The sequence below is a fragment of the Bos indicus genome, chromosome 1, assembly GCF_029378745.1.
Source record: "Bos indicus isolate NIAB-ARS_2022 breed Sahiwal x Tharparkar chromosome 1, NIAB-ARS_B.indTharparkar_mat_pri_1.0, whole genome shotgun sequence".
NCBI lineage: Eukaryota > Metazoa > Chordata > Mammalia > Artiodactyla > Bovidae > Bos > Bos indicus.
The window spans coordinates 128,162,005-128,183,346 of NC_091760.1; the positions used below are offsets into that span (position 1 = coordinate 128,162,005).

The 21,342-nt window shown below is 47.4% G+C and overlaps 1 protein-coding gene across 4 annotated transcripts in view; it reads right to left on the reverse strand.

The window, feature by feature from the left end:
• Positions 1–10,125, reverse strand: part of PXYLP1 (2-phosphoxylose phosphatase 1) — a 113,750-nt gene extending 103,625 nt beyond the window's left edge. For 2 of the 4 annotated variants that reach the window (XM_070794021.1, XM_070794011.1), the window contains exons 1-2: positions 10,034–10,125; positions 56–158 (exon numbers count right to left, since the gene is read on the reverse strand). The gene's annotated coding sequence lies outside the window, so the exon portion shown is untranslated. Of the gene's footprint in view, positions 1–55; positions 159–4,678; positions 4,757–10,033 lie in introns of all 4 variants that reach the window. The other 2 variants (XM_070794016.1, XM_019961687.2) reach the window with 2 other exon arrangements.
• Positions 10,126–21,342: the final 11,217 nt, after the last annotated feature.

A 21,342-nucleotide genomic window follows, 5' to 3' on the forward strand; every position in this document is an offset into this window, starting at 1 on the left:
ATAATACTTTACTTAGAGAACCAGGCAGAGCGTCACATTTACCTGCAGACCATACCTTTTGACCTCTGATCTAATCCATTGGTGGTGACTTCCCAGGAAAATGGTTGAGATCACTTCAAGGTTCACCAGAGAAGAGTGCAATGATCCGTTAACTATGTCTGTCAAAAGAATGAATATAGGTACCTGTACAACTGAATCAGGGCCTTCCCTGGTGGTTCAGATGGTAAAGAATCTGCCTGCAATGCAGGAGATGTGAGTTCGATCCCTCGGTTGGGAAGATTTCCTGGAGAAGGGCATGGCTACCCACTCCAGTATTCTTGCCTGGAGACTTCCGTGGACAGAGGAGCATGGCGGGCTACAATCTGCGGGGTCACAGTGAGTCAGACACAACTGAATGACTAAAACTTCATAACTGAATCACTTTGCTGTACTCCTGAAACTAACACAACATTGTAAATCAACTGTTGGTAGTGTCTGACCCAAAGTGGAGCATTAGAATTTCCTGTTCATAAAATTCCCTCAGCCACCTTTGCCAATTAGAGCATGTCTCCAGGGCACCGTTCTTCTTTGCCCTCTGTTTTTTTGGATTTGTTTGTTTTGGCTGCACCGCAGGGCATGCAGGATCTTTAGTTTCCCAACCAGGGATGGAACCCATGTCCCCTGGATTGGAAGTGCAGGGTCTTAACCACTGGGCCGCCAGGGAAGTCCCTCGCTTCCCTTCTGCTTTGCTTTTGTTCACAGCCCAGCAGTGTAACCCTCCCCAGACTCTACACCTACATCCAGTCTTCCTTTTACATCGTGGCCAAAGACCACATATATCAGCTAAGCAACGGGGGACCTCCTGTGAGTCCCTGCAGTGCCCCAGCCTCTGCCAGGAGGAGGGAAAAAAGAGAAACCCCTCCCGCCTCTGACCCTCTGGTAGGAGGGGGGAGGGTGGTGGTGGGGAAGGAACTACAGCCAGTTTTTATTTTCCTTATTTATATGGTTTTTATTGTAGTGCGGCACATGGGATTTTAGTTCCCTGATCAGGGATGGAGCCCGCGTCCTCGGCATTGGAAGCGCGGAATCCCAACCGCTGGACCGCCTCTTGAAGTTCCCGTTTCGATTTTAGAAACCACTCTTTAACCTGAAACACCTGCCTCGCATGCCGCCTCCGCCAGTCCCAGCCCCTTCGGCAGTCCGTCTCCCTCAGTGGAAGAGATGCCTCCTTTTCCTAGAATCAAACCTCCCGAGTTTGCAATTCCCACCTCTTCTGCCTCCTCACTCCTCTACTTTTCTCCTCGTTCTTTAGGTTTCAACTACTATCTCCATTGACTTCTTTGGATCTGGATTTAAAGACTCAATTCTCTTTCAGTCTTTGGGAAAGGGAAAGGAAAAAAAAAAAACCCAAGCCCTCTTTAAATCTCGTGATCCATTTCCAGCTGTTGCCCTATCTCTCTACTTTTGTCCTCAGCCAAAATCTGGAAAAGTCATCTCTGCTCATGGTCAAGGCACCAGAGCACCAGTCTTTCCAGCGGGTCCCCTCCGCGGTCTCCGCTCTACCGAAACCGGCTCGGTTCACACGCGGGCGACCTCTCTGCAGCGACATCTAGCGGCCAACCTGCAGCCACTCCCCTCTCCGCTGAGTTCCAAGCCGGAAACTCCCGCTGCGCTCCAGACCCGAGTCCTAGGGCTTCATGACCTCACCCCTCCTGCATCTCAGCTCTTCCCGGCCCGCCCCTGAAAGAGTAGCTCTACTGGACTCTCCAGGCATCTTCCCACTCTGGGTGCTCTCGATGAGCAACGCTGGTGTCATTACCATCATTTCTGAAGCCACACCTCTCCTTGGAAAGTTCTGGCATCTTGGGGAAGATGATTATAACGGGGACTACGGGTTGCATTTACTCTCTTTTTACCTGGTAACGGATCACTGATAATTACCGGGATACGTTGTTGTCCACAAAAAGACGATGGTATTTCCCAGCCTCCCCTGCCTATGGTTGTGGCTCCATGACTTGGTCCAGTTGGGGGGGTGGGGGTGGGGAAGACTTGACTTGGGATCACCTCCCGTCTATCATTTCCCCTTCCTCCTTTTCACTGACTGGAGGGAGATGTCATGTTTGACTCCACTGCCAACTTGGATCGTGACCTGACTTCAAGGATAGGTTCTGAGTGGTAGATCGCAAATGATGGTGAAAGGTTGTTGTTGAACCACGCAAAGACGCTGGGATTCTTGGCCTCCGGAGGAGAGGATTTCAATCCAGGGCCAGAGACGAAGCTTGATCGCTCAGATTCAGAGCTTTTGTGTAATAAAGTTTTACTAAAGTATAAAGGAGATAGAGAAAGCTTCTGACATAGGCATCAGAAGGGGGCAGAAAGAGTACCCCCTTGCTAGTGTTAGCTATGGAGTTATATACTCTCCAATTAGTTATTACAGTTAATCAAAGGAATGTCTGGAGGTTGTAAAGACCTCACTAGACATACTCCCATAATTTACACCTTAAGATAACAGGATTAGTCAGAAGGTTTTTTTGTTTTTTTTTTTTCCAGAGACTGTCCTCAAGCAGGATACATTATTGTTATATAATCCTAAGGAATGTAGAGGGACAAAAAAGTTTGTCCTTTCTTCCTCCTTGAGAATTCCAGACCCCTGTCTCCTTGGGGTCCCCTGGACTTCTTATCAACCTGCCTAGGAAATGACTCTCTCAGTGGGAGCGGTCTGGATCCTGGATAACTTGCCAGTGCCTCAACACCTGCCCTGCATGCTCATTTGGACTTCTCTTATGGGAGAAGGAAACATACATACAGAACAGAACACTGCAGCATGTGTTTAAGTCCCTATTGAATCTGTTGAGTTTGGGAGTCAACAGGAATCCTGATATATCTCTCCTCCTCTTGCCCATTGAGAGGTTAATGACCTTCTCCCATCCCAAACTTGGTCCTTCTCCTGTGTGTCTTAACACCCTTCCCACCCCATTCCCTTCCTGGCTTTCCCCTGTCCAGACCAGAAGTGGTTGTTGTTCAGTCATGTCTGACTCTGCGACCCGGTGGACTGAAGCACACCAGCCTTCACTGTCCTTCAGTATCTCCAGGAGCCTGCTCAAACTCATGTCTGTTGAGTTGGTGATGCCATTCAACCATCTCATCCTCTGTCATCCCCTTCTCCTCCTGCCTTCAATCTTTCCCAGCATCAGGGTCTTTTCTAACGAGTCAGTTCTTCGTATCAGGTGACCAAAGTATTAGAGCTTCAGCTTCAGCATCAGTCCTTCCAATGAATATTTAGGGTTGATCATGTTCAATTCCCTCCTGTCTTCTTACACCCAGCCAGTGGTCAGATCCTCACTGTATCTCAGGATGCACACTGCCTCTAGCCCCTGGTTCAGGCCACCATAAACTGTCACTCCACAACCACCCATAGCCCTTGGGGTCCTGGGTTGCTGGGAAACTTCTGAATACAGGCAGTGATCCTGGGAGCTAAGCCTGAGGTGAAAGGAGAGATGGAGAGGTGAAGGTGCCTGGGAAATGTGACGGTAGAATTATTGAAAAATTACAAAAATTGGGACTTTCCTGGTGGTCTTGTGGCTAAGAATCTGCCTTCTAGCAAAGGGGACATGAGCTTGAGCCCCTGAGCCCTGGGGTCTGGGAAGATCCCACATGCCACAGAGCAACTAAGCCCATGCACCACATCTACTGAAGACTGTGGGCCTACAGCCTGTGCTCCGCAACAAGAGAAGCCACGGCCATGAGAAGCAAGGATGAGTGGCCCCCAGTCTTCATAGCTAGAGAAAGTCCACGCACAGCAATGAAGATCCAGCACAGCCACAAACGAAACAAAAATTTATATAAGCAAGCCATTTCCTTGTTGATGGCCAAATGTTAAAATGTCATTTTTCATATCATTTATAATCTTGTCACAGTCCCTTTAACAAAGTCTGGTTAGATTTCAGTGAAAATTATCTTCCAGAGTAGTTCTCTCTCTCCCCACCCCCACGGAAGGGAGAGGGGAACTTTACTGCAGTTAGTATGTATGGTGAAGAATTTCATGTTAATGAGGTGTGTCAGCAGTGATAATTGAACTACATTTAAACAAAACCAAAAAAGAATGAATGCACACACTTCCATTGGTGAGAGAGCCTGGGAGTCTGCTTGAGCAAAGGGAAGAGGAGCCCCTGAAGGGACGTGAGGCCCTAGGGACAAGCCCTGGCTGCCCCACCATTTCTTCCAGGTCCAGCCAGATGGGATGGTGTCACACTCAGTGGAAAAGCCAGGCCAAATCTCAACATTTGCTTTTGAGATCTGCTGCATCAGGCCCTTCCTGGGGACTTCCCTCTTTTCCCCCAAAGTCATTTCCAGCCACTTCTTCTTGGGGAGACTGAATTATCAATTCAGTCATACATACATACAGTCATACATACATACATACAATTCAGTCATACATACATACATACAGTCATACATACAGGCTGTATGTATGGAGAGTAAGTAAGGACAGTCAGGGCCCCTGGGCATGCCCAGGTTTAATCTGTCATCTACTAACTACCTGCTGTGTGCCTGACTCCCTGCTGACAGCCTCCACCATCCTCTGGGAGAGTCTTTCATGCCAATTTTGTGGGTGGGACACTGGCACTTAGAGTGGTGAAATGACTTGCCCAGAGCAACCAGAGCAGCACAGCTGAAAAGGAATGGGCCTGGGACTGACCTGAGTCTGTCTGACTCCATATCGCTGCTTGTTCCCTGCTCACCAAGTATCCTGAGGCTGGATAAGGATGTCCATCACCTGCAGAGATATTTAGAATTCTAAGTCTAGGGGCTTCTGTCATGGCTCAGTGGTAAAGAATCTGCCTGCCAATGAAGAAGACATGGGTTTGATCCCTGATCTGGGAAGATCTCACATACCACAGAGTAACTAAGTCTGAGTACCACAACTACTGAGCCTGTGCCCTAGAACCTGGAAACCACAACTGCTGAAGCCCTCATGCCCTAGAACCCGTGATTGACAAGAGAAACCACCATAATGAGAAGCCCTCACACGGCAACTAGAGAGTAGCCCATGCAGCAACAAAGACCCAGCACAGCCAAAAATAAGTAAGCTTTGAAAAATAACACCAACTTTGCATTTTAGGATACTTAAAAATAATTCTAAGTCCAGGGACTTTCCTGGCAGTCTAGTGGTTAAGACTCATGCTTCCAATGCAAGGGGCATGGGTTCAATCCCTGATTGGGAACTAAAATCCCACATGCCACATGACTGGGCCAAAAAAAAAGAGACAGAATTCTGAGTCTAGGGCCAAACCCCAGAGATTCTGGTTCAGTTGCTTGGAGCTGGAGCTGGGAGTCTGTGTTTCCACGAGGGCCCCAGGTCTCCCAGATGACCCTGGTGCTCAGCTGCTCTAGGACTGGCCCTGCATCAGGTCCCACTGCCTCAAGGTGATAGCAGCTGCTGCCGCAGTGCGGCAGAGAAGGGTTGCTGCTTGCCTGCCCCTGATGAGGCAGCTGCAGGCTTGCACAGGGGTCTGGCCAAGTATGAAAGAGTTACACTCAGCAGTAGGCCCAGCAGAGCCTGCTGTAAAGTGGAAGTGCCAGGAGACAGCTGTGTCCCTTTGTTTTTCCTCCCTAACACCAGGTTCAGGGATTGTAACTTTGAATTCTTTGTGCGTTTGACCAAATCTAGTCTTTCTTCTTTCCATCCATCCTATACAGAGATGCCAGGTTAAGCAGCTGGGCACAGTGTCTGCAAATGCCAGCTCCTGTTTGAACATTTGCACTGGCTTCTCTCCATCCAGAGGGCCCAGGTGAAGCTCCTGGCCCCAAGGTGGTCTGATTTGACCTCCTGCTCCTGCCTTCTCTCTTGTTGGTCTCCTTCACAAAGATGCTGGACCCTTTGTTCTGTTTCATTCTTCCTCCCCTCCCTGATTTGGAATACCCCTAGAGCCCTTCTTTATTCTCCAAATCCCATCCCAGCTTAAATATCCCCATCTCCAGGGAGCCCTCCATGATTGGCCTGGCCCATATTCCTTCTTGGAACACTTGCTGCCATTCATGTCTTGGATTCTGCTGTGTCTTGTGGTTTTCACATGCCTGTGTCCTAAAAACACAAGTAGAGGTCACATCTCAAGGTCACTGGCTGGATCTTGAATGTCTTCCCCACTCTGCACCTACATTCCCCACCTGTGCTTGAAGCCCTGGGTTTTCCTAACAATCTCCTTTTCCTTCCTTCCCCTGTTCTCAAAACTGCCCTGCCCCGTGGCCCATCATTCTGCCAAGAAATCAGTAAGCGAGTTTGTGATAATTCAATCACGCTATTTAACTTTTTCATTTTATTAGAAGAGCTAAATTTTATGGCACATCTACCTTTTATTAGGAGTTGTGCCTCAGTTATCTTATTCATCAGGAAAACTCTCTGAGGTAGGTGTAGTACCCATTCTGTTGATGCGGAAACGAACGTTCGGGAAAGTTAAACGATATGCCCAAGGTCCCACAGCCAGTGAGGGACCAAATCCGGAAGTGAGGTTCAGGCAAGGGACATTCAATCCTTTCCGTAGCACACCCTTTCCTGAGCTGCAGTGTTAAGAGTAGCCGCTAGACGGCATCTGGCAGCAGCCGCGAGCGGGGCAGGCTTAAATGCAAATCGGTGAGATACCGAACCTGTTGTGCCTACATTCACCACCAGGGGGCAAGCGGGGGAAAGAAACAGCACAAAAGGGTCGCACAAGAGGTGGCTTAGCCACTAGACTAGAGAAACTTCTTTTCAAACAACTGGTGAACCCCATTACCTTAGGGCTGGGGTAGGTACAGAAGCTCATTGATTATTTTAGTTATTCTAAACATTACAAGTTTCTAAATGTGTTACTGAAATCTTCCTCACATATAATTGAAGCACCATAGCCTAAGCAGAACTTTAATCTTTCTTGTTGACTTCAAGTTATCAGCATGGTTGGTAAAAAGAGCGGAATCTCATTTCTGCACCTTCCTGGCATGGCCAACAAAGAAAACCACTTTTAATTACCTCCTGTAGACTGAACACTTTAAATGTTTTATCCCATTTCATCTTTACATTTTTGAGGGGTTCCAAGAGGTGAAATGACTTGCCCAAGTTTACATAGTAGAGCCAGGATTTCAACACCAATGGATCCAGCTTCAACGTTTCTTACCCTCAGTCACCTCATCTGTTCAAGAGGCGTAATTATAATAACACTTGTCTCAGTGTTGAATAAGATAAAGTGTGTGAAGTGCTTCAGAGAGGGCAAAGATGTGGGGGCTTAAAGTGGGTGAAGTAAGAGATGCTGGTGGCCTGAGGTCTGTCACGTGGTGAATCTGAAACAGGTCCCCAAGCCCATTCTCCCTTCTCTAGCACCAATAACACTAGAAATTCCTGTGGCAGGTCTCTTCATATCTAATTTACACAAGAAACTGAGGCCAAAAAGGGGGTGAGATTTGGCTGAACTCTTGGAACTGGCTGGTGATCATTAATTCTAATGGAGTCACTTACTTGCCAAATGTTTCTTGAATACTTATTATGTATCAGGCCTGTGCTGGGCCCTGGGATACAGAGATGACTAGGTTGAGGGTGCTGCCTTGACTTTCGGGTGTTTACAGAAGAATCAGGACTGCATTTTCATCCCCACTCAACTCTGTGATGTCACCTCACCCATACGTGCCTTCATAGACCCGCCCACCAATTAACCCACTCATCTACTCACTCCTCCATCCATCCACCTATTTGCCTACTATCAACCTACCTACCTATCAATTCATCCGTTCATCCACCTACCCATCCGACCACTTATCTGTACATCCATCTAAACAACGGTTTGTGCTTTCCTTTTTTGGGTGAAGTTCCTCTGTAGTGCTCCCACAGTCATTTGTGTTCCCTTTGTCACATCACTGATCACTGTGTTATAATGGTCTGTTCTCTGGCCTATATTCTCTTCCAAACAGCGAGTTCCCAGAGAATGGGAAATTGGACCATGTAAGACATTCAGTAAATGCTTGTTAATAAAACTCTGGCGCCTAAAGTAGGAGCTGGGCACTCAGGGATGGTGTAAGACAATCCACTGGAATGCAGAAAGACCATTTTAGAACTTCCGTTTGCACTTTAGTTCTTAGTTCAATAGCAAGAACATAGTTAATCATCTCCTGGTATTTGATACCCAGATTGAAAACGGTGTTGCTGACGTACTGGATAGTCCTGCCTCACTCCTGGTAGGTGAGGGATCCTGAGAGAAGGATGAGAGTTTCCACCTATGGTTGGACTGCTGAGAACCCCTTTCTCTCTCTCTCTCTTTTTTGGCCATGCCACACAGCACGCAGATCCCTGGTTAGTTCCCTGATCAGGGATCAAACCTGCACCTCCTGCAGTGGAAGTAGGGAATTTTAATCACTGGACTTCCAGTGAAGTCTCGAGAACCTCTCGCTTGTTTGCTGGTTTTCAAGCTATTGAAAATACAGTAATTCTTCAACTGTGGTGTCACTGATGTCAATTTGTATAAGCAAGATTTTCAAACAGCAAAATCTTTGTGTGACTTTGTAACAAGATACTAAGTAACCAAAATTTCTGAATTAGTTGATGGTTAAATATGTTTAATATAATCCCCTGAATTGAATATCATATGACAACACTGGGCTTTATATTTAGCAAAACATGGGGGTCAACCAAGAAAGGAGACGTGGGATTTGGGTCACAGGGGATCCCTTGTAGCACAGCTGGGCAGGGGATGTCAGAAGTAGCCAGTGCAGATGGAGCTGATGGCTGGAGGACTTAGGGGAAAATGTCTCGTTGGCAGGCCTGATGTTAGCCAGGATGTGCCAGTTTAAGTACTTCTGAATTGGTTGTTAAATAGCAGCTAACGTGAGCCACCCTTCTTCCCTGCCCAGCCTCTTCCTGGCAGCTGGACCTTACCATGATGCAGATCCAGATGCCAGGAGTTAATACCTGGCACAACAGAGGGGCTTCTACCATCTGCCCCTGGCTTTGGGGACTAGTGCTTTGTCCATTCTGGTCACTATCTGCTATGAATCATCCCCATATATTGAATTAAATTGGGTTGGTTAGTGATTAAATCTTTTCAGCATAATTCTCTGCTCATTAGGGTATCTGTTATGAATGAAAGTTTGGAAATAAAAGTGAGGCTATGAAATAGACAGATAGTACAAAGAAAAGAAAGGCAAGCAGAAATGCCAGGACAAACAGAAGGCTTACAGGAAAGACAACGTGTTCATGGATGTTGGTACAGTGACTGGCTGAACTGCCATCAGTATTGGCCTAATCCTAGTCATGCAAAAACTGCCCCTCTATTTTCAATTTTTAGACTCGGCCTGTAAACAAAGAACAGAAACCTTATTTATAGTTATGGAACAGAACATCAATCTTGAAAAAATAAAGTAAAGCTTAGCAGGGCTGGGAGGAAGGAATAGAGAGGGAAATTAATATTTTTCATCTCACCAAGGGAAAGTCAAAAGGCAGTGGGGAAGGATGATGGGTTTAGAAGTAGAAATATAAAGGTAGTATTTATACTTTTATAGTCATCCAAACAAGGAATGCATATGAGTATCTGAACTCAGATTAATCAGGAAGCTGATTAATAGACCATACCTAAAATTGATCATTCTAGAAAGCATGTTAAAGTCATACTGTCTTGAGATACAGAGTGAACCACCAGCAGAGCAGCTGGAAGAATTCAGAGTGGCCCCATTAGGAACCCGGGAGGGTGGCTGGCATCTTTCCTTACCCGTTCCTCTGTGCTTCTTGATGGTGCATGTGCTAAAAACTCCAAAGCAGTAAATGGAGTTTTTGTTTGATTAAAATGTTTGAGGTGGGGACTGTGACAATTCTGCGTTCCATGGCAGTTTCTGAAATCTAAAATTTATTGACAGACAGCTTTGCTGAGAAATCTTGCCATTCAGACTCTCCTCAAAGAAACTGGGCCTCTCTCCCCTGCTGGGTGGTGGGGAGGGGGCTGACAGATCCGTCCGCTTACAATTTACAACAACACTGCCTGTCTGTTGCTATAGGGAAGCACGGGGGACCGTGGGGACCAGGGGAGAGATGTCCTACCTTCTGTGAGCTAGAAACGCTGCCCTCGGCCAGGTGCCCCCTGGATTGAGTTCTGAAACAGTGGGGCTGGTGGAGATGAAGGGAAGGGCATGCGGCCAGGGCTGGAGTTTGTGCAGAGCACTGCCCAGCAACCAGAGGGTAGGAGGGGCTGGGAAGGCAGGCCTTGAAGCACTGAGCAGGGCAGGAGAGGGCCCAGGATTGGGCAGAGAGCCAATGGGCAGTTTCCCTGCCCATCCTGGGTAGATTGCCCCACGCCCTGCCCCCTCACCCACCTCCTTTGACTTCATGTGTCTTGGTTTCCAGGCTCTTTCTGGCTTCTGACTAAGGCTTCAGCCTTTTTCACTAACACAAAATTGCTCTCTCCTCTCCCTGCTGCTGGGTTTGGAGATCCTGGTTTTTTGGCTAGCATTTCAAGGCTCCCCATGGTTCTGCTGTCCAGCTTCCTCCTCAGCTCTGACTCAGGTCTTGGGAACATGGACCCCTGAGGGCTGTTGCTAGCCCGTGGGGTGGTTTTGTGCCTTTTCCTCCAGGCAGCCACAGCCTGGATCAGGATTCATAAATAAGCAAGAGGAGTATTGACTGGACGTCAGTCCCACTGCCTTTCAGTTGGGGCCTTTGGTGTGGTGCTCAACCTGCACAACTGTTCATGGAGATCCTGACACTGAAGAACCTGCCCAGCTTTCTGGCAAAAAAAAAAAAAAGACAGCTCTCAAACTAGTGGGAGTTTGAAGCGGGTCAGCTTGAGAACAAAGATACTGTTGTATTCATCTTTAATAGCTCAGTGTCCAAGAACAGGGTCTGGCACCTCGTGGCTTGAGTAGATGGCATCACATCCATGTTCTCCAGCTCAGATTCCAAAGTAAGAGCAAGGGAAATCAGGAGCCTCATTGCACAGCTGCACTGCACATCGTGCCCGGTGGGGCCAAGGTTACACCTTCAACCTCTAGCTCTCCTCAGCTCAGGCTTGGGGCACCCCATTCTGCCTTTGTGGGACTCAAAGGCAAAGTATCTGAGGCTAGAGGTGGGAGTGGTTTCTGGAATTTTTTTAAAAATTATTTATTTATTTGGCTGTGTTGGGTCTTAGTTGCACCGCGGCATGTAGGATCTTAGTTCCCTAATCAGGGGTCAAACCTGTGTCCCCCTGCACTGGAAGGTAGATTGTTAACCACTGGACAACCAGGGAAGTCCCTCTGAAATTCTTTTACCCAAAGGGAGATCTATTCCCCACAGCCAAGGAGAGAGAAGGAATAGGCACTGCCATGGAGTGGTTATAACCAGGATAGGGAGATACTAGATTTATCATGAAAACAAATAATGAATAATTCAAAGTCACATATCAGGACCGGACCCTGTAGTTCAGCCTCCCCTGCCCCACCCAGACTCCGCCAGTGAGCGGATCCACTGAGCCCTGCCTGGGGCTCCTGGGAGTCTGGGGTGAGCCTGTGCCGCCTGCTACCAGCTCCAGGGCTATTTTACGCTACCTGTTACATCTTAAAAATTCATGAGAATTTTGCAGTCTGCTTCTGGGCTTGTTGTAATGTAACATTGTGCGTTAAACTTCTTTCTGTGAGTAAAACAGAAGCTGCAGAAAGAGGTCCGAGTTTCCCTATGACTCCACATGCTGCCAGCACAGTCTCCGTGTGGAGACAGTCATTCTGCTATTTTTCTGTCTTCCTCCCTTTCTGGTACTGATGACTCAGTTTCTCTCTGAGAGAACCATCCTTCCCCATTCTCTGTCCACAGTCAGACGCTGCCTTCTGTCCTGGGGACAAGACCTCCTGAATCAAATTTCCTTCCTCTGAGCCCAGTGGTTACTCAGGAGTGAACACGTGACCCATGCTGAACCAGTCTGCATCAGTCTTAGGACTTCTGCTCCCACTACTGGGATGGATGTCCAGTGGCCTTGGCCTGCAGTGGCTTAAAGCGTGATGTCACTACCTGGCCAGAGACTGAGGTTGGGTTGTTGCAGTGAGAGCCCTGAATCCTAGCCACTAGACCAGCGGTCAGTGATAAGGCCCTGGCTTCTTGGGTTTGCAGAAAAGAATTCTGACAAAGACAGAAAGTAGAGAAACAAGTAATGTGTTTATTAGGAGGAAAAAGTAGAGTACATGTGATTAGACACTGGCAGATTCAGAGAATCGCACCCTCATGGTAGCTTGAATCACTTTAATGGGGCATTTCTTCTGGATCCCCTTTGGCCAGTCATTTTGATTTGCCTGGTTCTGAGTCCATGTTCGGTTTATCTCAAGATCCTCCCACCGTGTGTGTGTGTGTGTGTGTGTGTGTGTGTGTGTATTTCTTAGCCAAGATGAATTCTAGCAAAGAGGCTTAGGGGTAGTTGACTTACTGTGAGGTGATGCCCCCTCCCTTTTTGGCCCCTAAGAAGTCTTTCTCTGCATATGTAGTTGAGGAAGTCTCCTTGACTTTGAGAATAAGGAATATGTGGTCTTTTGTCTCATCTGAGCAGGACCCAATCTCCATCATCCTGCTTTTATGGAGTTTCTGCAATTATGGAGTTTCTGTCCATAATAATTCTGAAATTGTTTAGCATGGGACCCATCTATCTCCTGTCTCAGGATGAGAAGGCTTATTCTTGCTAGAATGGCTAAACCGCTGGGAAACAGCCTGGAAACTTCGGGGCCTAGTAGAGAAAAACTAGGGAATGAATCAATTCAAAGCATAGCAGAATTCAAACATAGAAAGAGGAAAAGTCCCAGTGGGCCGTGTAAGTCCCTGGATCTAGCTATACCTGAAGCTGTATAATCTGGGGGTTATACTGGCTTGCATTAGGTTTCTTTCACTTGTAACCCGCAGAGCTCTAATTCAACCCGTGGACACATGCCCCAGTTAGGAGGCCCAGTCTTACTGGAAAGAATTTCAGAACTTTGGCATAGGAGCCAGAAGACTGGATTTGGGTCCCAGCTTTCCCACAAACTTGCTCTGTGATTTTAAGGGTTGGATTAGGTCATCTCCAGGGCTTCTTCCAACTCTAAGATCTTCTGCCTAAAAATCTTACAGAAATGTAATGAAAGGCAAATTTACCATGGTCTTGGGATGGGATTTCTGGGCTACAGATCTGGAGAGTCTGACTCGGTGTCTGGGTGGGGCTTAGAAATCTGAATTTCTAATGCAAAGTCCAGGTGGTTCTGATATGTCGCCAGGTTTGGAAACCACTCAGATTCTTAAATGCTTCTTCTTAAGGCAGTTGTTTAAAGAGTCGTCCGATGAGAATTTCCTGAGCACCTACTGTGTGCCAAGTCACCTTCTTCTGACAATGGCCTTCCTGTTGGGTGGGGAGGGGACTCTCCATCCTCACACTGCACTTTCTGTAAAATCCTGAAGCTGGCTCCGAGAAAGAACATACATCATTGGCGACACACTTCTTCAGTCATTCAATTGCTTCATAAATGGCATTTAAAACTTTTATTGATGAATAAGCCATTCACTGTCCACTTGGTTCATTTATAAACAGCAAAAGGTGAACACATGCATTTATGTTGCCGTTGCCGTTGACGTCTCGTGTAAAACCTTAACAAGACCCTGCCATGGCAACCGTAACTCCCACATTACTCAAATTCAAATGGCTTATTATCAAGATAAACATTTATTCTATTAAGGTATGCAATATGAGTGTCATATTTTATACACGGTTACTTGTAGCATAGTTCAGCTGGGGGCCAACACCATATTGAATTATTTAAAAGCATTTCTCCCTGGGTTATTAAAAAGTTCAGTAAAATATATATTAGTGTATAAAATTTTAATGCATGGTTCACGTTGCAGTATTTGCAAGCTCTTGGTCCTTAGAAGGGGAAAGCCAGGGAAGGCACAGTCCACACAGACTGTGTCTTTGAGAAGTTGCTCAACCAAACACAGCCTATACTTTGTCTCAGCAGAGACTTCCAGCCCCGCCAGGCTCCCTTATACAAGAAACAGGCAGGGAGGCCGGGATAAGGGGACAGCCACCAACAGTGGCACCGAGAAGACTCTGAGTCCCCAAACTCAGTGACTTTGACCCTTGCTGACCTGATTATAGAATGAAAGTGAAAGTGAAAGTCATTCAATCATGTCTGACTCTTTGCGACCCATCATGGACTGTAGCCCACCAGGCTCCTCTGTTCGTGGAATTCTCCAGGCAAGAATACTGGAATGGGTTGCCATTTCTTCCTCCAGGGGATCTTCCCAACCCAGGGCTCGAACCCAGGTCTCCCACATTGCAGGCAGATTCTTTATCGTCTGAGCCACCAGGGATTACAGAATGGTGTCTACCAGTTCTGCTGTGTGTGACCCATGTAACTCCTGGGTCACAGCAGTGAATCAGGTGTTCCCTGCACTGTTATTGACTTGTCCTGTGAGTGGTCATTTTCATCGTCTCTGAACCACACCTTCCTTAGAAGGGCTAAGTGGGTCTAGAGTATGTGGCTTTATAAAGCTAAGTCAATGGACTTCAGTGGTGGTCTAGTGGCTAAGACTCTGCGCTTCCAGTGCAGGGGGCCCAAGTTTGATCCCCAATCAGGGAACTAGATCCCACAAGCTGCAACTAAGAGTTCACATGCCGCAGCTGAAGATTCTGCATGCCACAAGGAAGACCAAAGATCCGGCCTGCAGCAACTAAGATCCAGTGCAGCCAAATGAAACAATGAACAATAAAACAAACAAACTCAGCCAAGGCAGAGAAGCCAGCTTTGGTCCTGTCAAATTAAGTCCTGCTGTGGTCAGTGTCCCCTCCTAGCGGCCCAGAGACCCTGTATTGGCACAGTAGGCTCTGCTGGCCAAGGCCTGATCCTCCCAAGGTGGGACAGGGGACCTTCAGCTTGAGCACATCATGGTATTCCTGTGAGTCCCAATAAATACCAGGGGCGGTGAGTGAAGACACATAGCAGACGAAGTGCTCCCCTAGTATCCATTCCCACCCCACACATGCCAATGCTCTTCTGAGGCCTGGGTCATCTGCATTGCCTCACTTTTCTTCTTTATCCCCCCGTGGTGGCGGGGGGTCAGGCTGGACGTTTAGTGAGTGAGTGTTCTACGGCAGGAAAACGGTTGTTCATTTCTTATATCCTTTCTGCAGCAGGAGATCCTCTGAAGAAGGAGAAGGTCATTTTTCTCCCTTATCTGACCTCTCTGAACAGATAAGGGCAGACAGGGCCTGGGCTTCTTACCTCTGGAGATGTCAGTGTTTTGGGGTTTCAGAGCCCAGAACAGAAACTTCCAGGAGTCTTCAGTCAGGGTCCCCAGAAGCAGGCCCCAAGAACAAGGATTTGGGAGTCTGGAAGGCAATCCCCAGAGTCACAGGTTGGGGAGTGAAGCAGGAGCTGGAGGGAAATCACTCCTACCCCCAGACACCTGGGAGATCGTGGGAGATACAGCACTGTTTCGTCAGGGGCTTGTGGACTTTTATCCGCCAAGGGCTATTCGTCATTGGTTGAAGTTGCTCCCAGGGCATTAGCATCTGGGCACTTCTGGCCTGCATCCTGGACTCCCCACTCTCCTGCACCTTGAGAAGCCCTTGGGCAGAGTCTCAGGGGCTTTGTAGGAAGATGCTCTTGGCTTCCCCACAAAGGTGAGTACTAGGGTGAGGAGCAGAACACCTCCAGTGACCCAGAACCAGACGGACAGAGCCACATGGAAGAGGTTAAGCTTGGCTCTCCAGGAGGGGGACAAGTAGACGCTGGAGTCTGGGTGTGGGTGACTTCAGGGGATGGAGGGGAAGCCAGTGGTGGTGAGTACATGCAAGGTGAGGATGACACCTCACTTTCAGGCCAGCAGTCCCGAGGAAAGGCACACAGATATCAGAGGCGGCCTTAGTATATGTGACTCTGGGGAGCAGCAGGGAGCAAATGCTGTGCCCAAGCCAGGCAGGAGGAGGTGACCTCCCCCATTTTAGATGGATAACATGGACCATGAAAATCTCAGTGGTGGCTGTGATGACCTCAAGTCCAGAGATGTTTCCTCAAGTTTTTAGGACTGTGTAAATCCCACTGGCTTCTTGCATAACCCTGGAAAAGAGAGGGTATCCCCAAACATGAGTTATGTTGGGCATCTCACTGTCCTACTAAGTGGGGGCTGAAAGCCAGATTAAACTTGAGTTAAAAGAAAAGAGACTTCCCTGGTGACTCAGATGGTAAAGCATCTGCCTACAGTGCGGGAGACCCAGGTTCAATCCCTGGGTCAGAAAGATCCACTGGAGAAGGAAATGGCAACCCACTCCAGTACTCTTGCCTGGAAAATCCCATGGACAGAGGAGCCTGGTAGGCTACAGTCCATGGGGTTGCAAAGAGTCTGACACGACTGAGCGACTTCACTTTCAAAAGAAAAGAAAGTACAGTTGTCTCTCAGTGTCTGAGTTGAGGCGGTAGGGGTGGGGGGATTGTTTCCAGGGCCCTCTAGAGATACCAGTATCTGGGGATGCTCAAGTCCTTTATATATTGATAAAATGGCATAATATTTACATATAACCTACTGCTCATTCTCCCATGTACTTAAATCATCTCTAGATTACTTATACTATCTAATACAACATAGTGAAGTTGCTCAGTCGTGTCCGACTCTTTGCAACCCCATGGACAGTAGCCTGCACCAGGCTCCTCTGTCCATGGGATTTTATAGGGAAGAGTACTGCAGTGGGTTGCCATTTCCTTCTCCAGGGAATTTTCCCAACCCAGGGATCGAACACAGGTCTCCCACATTGTAGACAGATGCTTTATGGTCTGAGCCAGCAGGGAGCATTTACAACATAAATGCTATGTAAATAGTTTCAAGTTCAATGTAAAAGCTATGAAAATACTTATAAATAGAATGTAAATAGTTGCTAGCATGTGGCAAGTCCAAGTGTTGCTTTAGAAACTTTCTGGAATATATTTTTTCTGAATGTTTGTTATTCTCAGTTAGTTGAATCTTCAGATCCATGATATCAAGGGCTGACTGTCACAGAGGCTTTGTTGCCCTTGAATGTTGTGGAAGAGATGTAAATTTCAGTGGTTGGAGTGAATAAAGTTTTGAAATCAGTAAGAAGGGGAAGAGTGAAGGGTGAGCCCTTGTACTAAAATCCTGTGTGTCCAGCAGGGACACAATGGAAAGTCTTTTCTGCAGCAAGTGAATAGCATCAAGAGGCTGGAACACAGAGCAGAGAGTGATTTTTAAATGACAGAGACTCCCCAAAACTGCCTCTTCATCTTTAAAGACTAAATGGCACCCCACTCCAGTACTCTTGCTTGGAAAATCCCATGGACGGAGGAGCCTGGTAGGCTGCAGTCCATGGGGTCGCTAAGAGTCAGATATGACTGAGCGACTTCACTTTCACTTTTCACTTTTCACTTTCATGCACTGGAGAAGGAAATGGCAACCCACTCCAATGTTCTTGCCTGGAGAATCCCAGGGACGGAGGAGCCTGGTGGGCTGCTGTCTATGGGGTCGCACAGAGTCGGACACGACTGAAGTGACTTAGCATAGCATAGAGTGTGTCAAGTCATGGAGAAGATGAAGAATAGGACTTGGATTTTTTTCAATATTTATTTTTGGCTGCATTGGGTCTTCATTGGGCATATGGGCTCTTTTGCTGTGACGCATGGGCTTTGCTGCCTCCTCAGCACGTGGGATCTTATTTCTCTGACCAGGGATTGAACCTGCATCCCGCATGTTGGATGGCGGATTCTTAACCACAGGACTACCAGGGAAGTCCCTGGACTTGAATCTTATGACAAAGTCTAGACACTCATGAGAACTTTAAAACCGAGTAGGACACCCTGTGCTTCGAGAGATAGCACAGGTGGAGACAGCGTCAAGAAAGGCCAGGAGGAAGTCACGCCTGACACAGGCAGGTGTATCACTCGGGGAATTCAACGTTTGGGGCAACTGTGCCTGCTGGAAGTTGTCTCCTGACCTTCCCCAAAACACCAGAGCTGGCAAAGCCATAGGAAAGGACAGGCCAGTGTGTGTGGGGGGTGGCAGGCCTCTGAGCTATCTCTCTATATCTACCATGAAGATCTCAGTGAATACGTTGAAAACTTGGTACCAGAAACTCAGATGTCCACAGCTGACGGAATGCACTGCGGTCTCACTTAGGTGGAAGCACATGGCGCACTAGAAGGAAAATTAAAAACACCCAGAGTGGGGACCTCCCTGCTGGTCCAGTGACCAAGGCTCCACGCTCCCAGTGCAGGGGACCTGGGTTCCATCCCTGGTCAGGGAACTAGATCCCACATACTGCAACGAAAACACCCTGCAGGCCACAACGAAGGCCTGGCACAGCCCAATAAAGAGATAACCAAATAAAATAGCTTTTAAAAAGTCTTAAACAAACCCCAAACACCCAGAGTGCATCCACCTAAAACACAGGAAACAGATATTGTTAAACTATTGAAGGAACCCCCAGATTTATTTACACACACATGCCTCAGGCCAGCCCTAAGATAATAATTCTAAGCCTTGGGTGATGGAGGAGGTGTCTTTAAGAAATCAGGATCTGAAACGCATCTGTGATTCCACCAGAAGCATGGGAGGTATGGAGGAAAGTTCCAGAAGCAGGTGGGGCCTCAGCTGCAGGGGCGAAGTGTGAAGCAGTAGAGTCAGCAGGGGAGGGCAGGGAACACAAGCATTTCTGTGCAGCAGGAAGGGCAAGTCGGAAGGTTCAGGATACGAGTTGGAGACATAAACAAAGGTCGGGTCACTGTGGTTCCCTGTAAGTGTTATGATCATATATTATTTTTTAAATTGGATACTTTCAAGAAACATTTTAAGATAATTATAGGTTTACATGCAGTTGTAAGAAATAATCGGAGAAGGCAATGGCACCCCACTCCAGTACTCTTGCCTGGCAAATCCCATGGACAGAAGAGCTTGGAAGGCTGCAGTCCATGGGGTCGCTGAGGGTCAGACACGACTGAGTGACTTCACTTTCACTTTTCACTTTCATGCATTGGAGAAGAAATGGCAGCCCACTCCAGTGTTCTTGCCTGGAGAATCCCAGGGACGGGGTAGGCTGGTGGGCTGCTGTCTGCGGGGTAGCACAGAGTCGGACACGACTGCAGTGACTTAGCAGCAGCAGCAGCAGCAGCTCACTGCATTCCACGATGGCTACAGCAATTCACATTCTGCTAACTGCACCTGGTGCCGCTAGTGCTTGCCGATGCAGGAGATTTAGGAAACACAGGTTTGATCTCTGGGTTGGGAAGACTCCCTGGGGAAGGAAATGGCAACCCACTCTGGGATTCTGGCCTGGAGAATCCCATGGACACAGGAGCCTGGAGGGCTACAGTCCATAGCGTTGCAGAGTTGGACCCTACGGAAGCGACTTAGCCTGCAAGCAGCAGTGCACAAGGGTCCCCTTTTCTCCACACCCTCACCAGTGGTGTTGTCCCTGATTTTTATTTTACCCATTCTGATAGGTGTGCAGTGATGTTTTATTTTGGTTTTCATTTGTACTTCCCTAGTGGCTAGTGATGTTGAACACCTTTTCATGTGTTTATTTGCCCTTTGTATATGAATGAAATGTTTGTTCATGACTTTTGCCCATTTTTTAACTGAATTGTATTTTTTTTTTCTTTTAACTGTTGAGCTTTGAGGGTTCTTTATATATTCTATTATAAATACTACTAGTCTTGTTGAATATGTGGTTTGCAAATACCTGTAGCTTGTCTTTTTATCTTCCCTTCAGAGTCTTCCAAGGATCAAAGGTTTTAAATTTTATGTAAATTCAAGTTATCATTTTTTCCTTTTATGGATCATGCTTTTTCTGTCAATTCTAAGCACTTGTCACCTTAGATCCAAATGAAGCACTTAGATCCAAGTGAGCAAACAGGAGAAACAAGACTGAACCACGACTGTGGTGCCTGCTGCAAGGATGCCTGCTTGCACTGTACACAAGTCAAGATAAATAGCTGCACTTTTGGGGAAGCAACAAGACTGAGATTTAGGTAGAAAAGGGATTGGCAGGGCTGAAAGTGAGTGAGCCCCTTGGGGAGAGGCTTTTAAAATTCAAAGACTCCAGAAGGTCATGGTGGGAAGAGCCTTAGAAATCATCTATCCAATCTTCTCAATATACAGATAAAGACACAGGGGCACCAATACTGTGCACCCCCATCAGCAGATTCTTAATCACAAATCATGGAAACCTTTAACGGAGGAGTTGAGAAATTTGTTAGTTTCATAACTTTCATGCAAATTCAGGCCACTGGGGATCTTGTTAAAACGCACACCTAGATTCAGGAGGCCTGCGGTGGGGCCTGGGAGTCTGCATTTCTGATCATCTCTCAGGTGATACCTGTGCTGCTGTCCTTTCAGCAAAGTTGAGCGAACATTAAAGAGCTCACAGAAGGGACTTCGCGGGTGGGCCAGTGGTGAGACTCCGAGCTCCCGAGACAGGGCACCTGGGGTTTAATTCCTGGTCAAGGAAATAGATCCCACATGCTGCAACTAAGACTTCGCATCCTGCAATTAAAGTTAATCCCACGTGCCGTAACTAAGACCCAGCACAGCCAAATAAATAAACATATATTTATATAACTCACAGGATTTCCAGGTGAGTCAGAAAACAAGTTAAGGCAGCTTCAGGTCAAGAATAATGCCTGGATCACTCTGAGAAGCAGAACTGTGGGGCCCTACATGCGGCTGCCTGAGCCGCCCCACTCCCCCACCCACTACTGCCACCCTTGCTGAGTTGATCCCCTGGGGACCTGCTTTTTCACAACATGAACTTCAGAACCACAGGATGGCATGGAGTGTATGACCAACAGAGTGGGGTTTGGGATGGTCTCTGGCTGCAAAAGAAGCTGGGAAAGGAAGATCTCCTAGTCCAGCCTGCCTAACCCACCTAGTAGCGGGTCCCCAAACTCAGTTCCAAAGGGTTGCATGTGTGTTAAGTCACTTCAGTTGTGTCTGACTCTTTGTAAGCCCATGGACTGTAACCCACCAGGCTCCTCAGTCCATAGGATTCTCCAGGCAAGAATACTGGAGTGGGTTGCCATGCCCTCCTCCAGAGCTTCCTGACCCTCATGTCCTGTGTCTCCTGCATTGCAAGTAGATTTTTTACCGCTAGCACCATGTGGGAAGCTAAACAGACAGAAAGAATGACAGTTGTCCATTACATCTCTGATTTACGATCAAAGTCTACAATCTCTTAACAACCAATGAGATTTTTTAAAATTTATTATTTAAAAAAATTATTTATTTTTATTTTTGGCTGCTGTTGTCTTTGTTGCCGCATGCTGGCTTTCTCTACTTGCGGCAAGCAGGGGCTCCTCTGTTGTTGCGGTTTGTGAGCTTCTCATTTCAGTGGCTTCTCTTGCTGTGGAGCATGGGCTCTAGAGCAC